Below are 2,475 nucleotides of genomic sequence, written 5' to 3'. Positions count from 1 at the left end.
AACCATCAAATGCACTAACATAACCAATATCACATTCATACATCAACCTAGGGCTCATAAAGATGATAAATCACAAGGGTTTGAGCATTTCTTACCTCAGCCCATATGAAGTAGGGATAGAACCCACTTGGAATCCATGTTGGAGTATCCCTAAACACCCAAAATCACAAGATTTCAACACTAACTACCCAAAAACGTATAACAGTGGGAAATTTCGAAAACTTGGCAGAGTTGAATGGGATACTTACCACAAAACTTAGATAGAATTGTAGAGGATGAAGAGAGCGATGCGTGGCCACAAACGGCTCATCAATCGGAGCTCCGTAGCTCAAGTTATGGTGATTTGAAGATCAAAGAGAGTTAGGTTTTCTCTCTTCTTTATTTCAGCGCCCCAACCTCTCTTTTAGGGTAAAATGAGCTGAAATGCTCATAACTAATGTTTATATATGTTGGGTCTTGGGCCCACTTAGGCCCAGTTCACTTATTTTTGTCCGTTGGCCCAATTTTGAACCAAAACCTTTAAGATTAGCGCTCTAAATCGTACTTCAAATATTTCTACCTCCCCTAATTATAATTCCTCATTTCTTAATCCTATTTACTCATAATCAATTTTCTCAGCTGCAGTACCAGACAGGTCTCAGCCGGTACTGCCGGTCAAAATTTCACTGCGCGCTCTTACGCAGAAAACTATGTCTTCTGACTCGGAAAAATTCACTGAATCCAGATATCAGATTTAAATCATCAAATTCCAATTGCCAAATCTTCCAACCATATTCGCTCCTATTTAACTCATTATTTAATTAATTTCGGTTAGACCGGGTATTACAGAATCCTTCTTGGAGTGCAAGTCAAGATGGAAGGCCCGGATTAATGAAGATTGGTGACACAGAGGTAATTGCATGTTGGGTTTTACATTCGGTTTTCTCTCCTCTCTCTCTGGCCGAACCGGTTTTGCATGAAGAAGAAGAAGTTTAGCTCGGTTCAAGAGTTTCAACCTTGGAGGCTTCACCTTCTATAAATAAGGGAGAACAGTCAGGGCTTGAAGTAAGGAAAAGAGGGAAAGCGCAGTGTTCCTATAGCTACCCCAACTAACAGAAATTCTTCTCCTTCAATGTTCTTTATTTTGTATTTTTTTGTTTAATTTTGTCTGTCTTGAGTCTCATGGAAAAAGGCAAATAGTGAGGTTTGTAAGAAAAAGGCATAGAGCGGAAAAAGGAAGAGTGCACAAAATTAAAAGAAAAAGCCATAGATGTCCTTAGAGGTCCTTTGTACATCTGTGTTGTGTTTCATGATTCTTTGGGAATCCCCTTGTAAGTTGGGTTAATATTTAGCGGTTGAAAGCTTGGTAGGTTACCAAGTCAAGTTCAGGATTGGGGCTAGATTCTTGACTTGTCCCGGATAGGAACGGTTGTTCCTAGGGAGAATTGGTGTATGTAATCATGATTATAGTGAAATTCCATCATTGTTGTAATGGAGATTGGATGTAGGCTGCATTGCACTTAGTAGCTGAACCAGGATAGATCTTGGTGTGATTTTCTCTCTCTTCTACTCCATTTCTGTTTCTGCTGCATACGAGACAAAACTGAAAATATCTCTTGGCTGGTGACGAGACAAAAAGAAAAAATCTCTTGACTAGGCACGAGACAAAAACAAGAAATATCTCCTTAAGTTTTTTAAAAGGACAACAATTGTTATTAAGCAAAAAAAAAAGGGCTAAGATTTAACCCCCCTTCTCTTAGCCACTGATAAACCATCATCATCTTCAAAATTTATCGTTGACACTTGACAAAACGTCTATCTTCTATAATCGAGTTTCTTCTCCAGCCTTCATTATTTTAACAAGAAAAACACACACGGGTTTCTTTTTCCTTTGAACTGTAAACATTTCACCGTCACTGAAATTATTAACTCTATATTAATATAATCAAATTCTTAAATACCAATGCATCCTCATAATAGTACATCTTACTTTTCACTAATATATATAAAAGATTAAAAAAATTAATATTGCTAAGAGAGTAGATTTCACAGTACAACCATTGTTCTGATAATAAACAAATATTAGACATGAAGAATATAGAGCTAAGTAAGAATGAGATGTGGAATTTAACTCACAATAAGTTGTTGCAGCCTCAAAGTGTGATGATCCCTCCATAATAATTTCTAGCTACCACCAGGAAGTGAAAGATAATGTGGCTGAAATTGCTTAGTGCTTAGACTAAAATAATGCATATTGGGTGGAAGCTAGCTAGGCACAAGAAATGAAAGTAAAAAAGTAAGATCAAAAGTAACAGGCCCTTCCAATTATTGAAGAGGAAGCATCCTATGTAATATTCAATAAGAATAGCTTGACTTCATGAGTTGACCCAAGTCAATAAAGATTAAAGTATGTAGAGCTAATGTAATTAGTATATAATGTATACAATAGGAATATTTTTGAAATTAACATTAAATGATAATTAAATTAATTAATTA

This window comes from Arachis stenosperma, chromosome 10 (assembly GCF_014773155.1).
Source record: "Arachis stenosperma cultivar V10309 chromosome 10, arast.V10309.gnm1.PFL2, whole genome shotgun sequence".
In the NCBI taxonomy this organism is placed as follows: domain Eukaryota; kingdom Viridiplantae; phylum Streptophyta; class Magnoliopsida; order Fabales; family Fabaceae; genus Arachis; species Arachis stenosperma.
The sequence above is the reverse complement of the archived record's forward strand: the minus strand, read 5'-3'. Positions refer to the sequence as shown.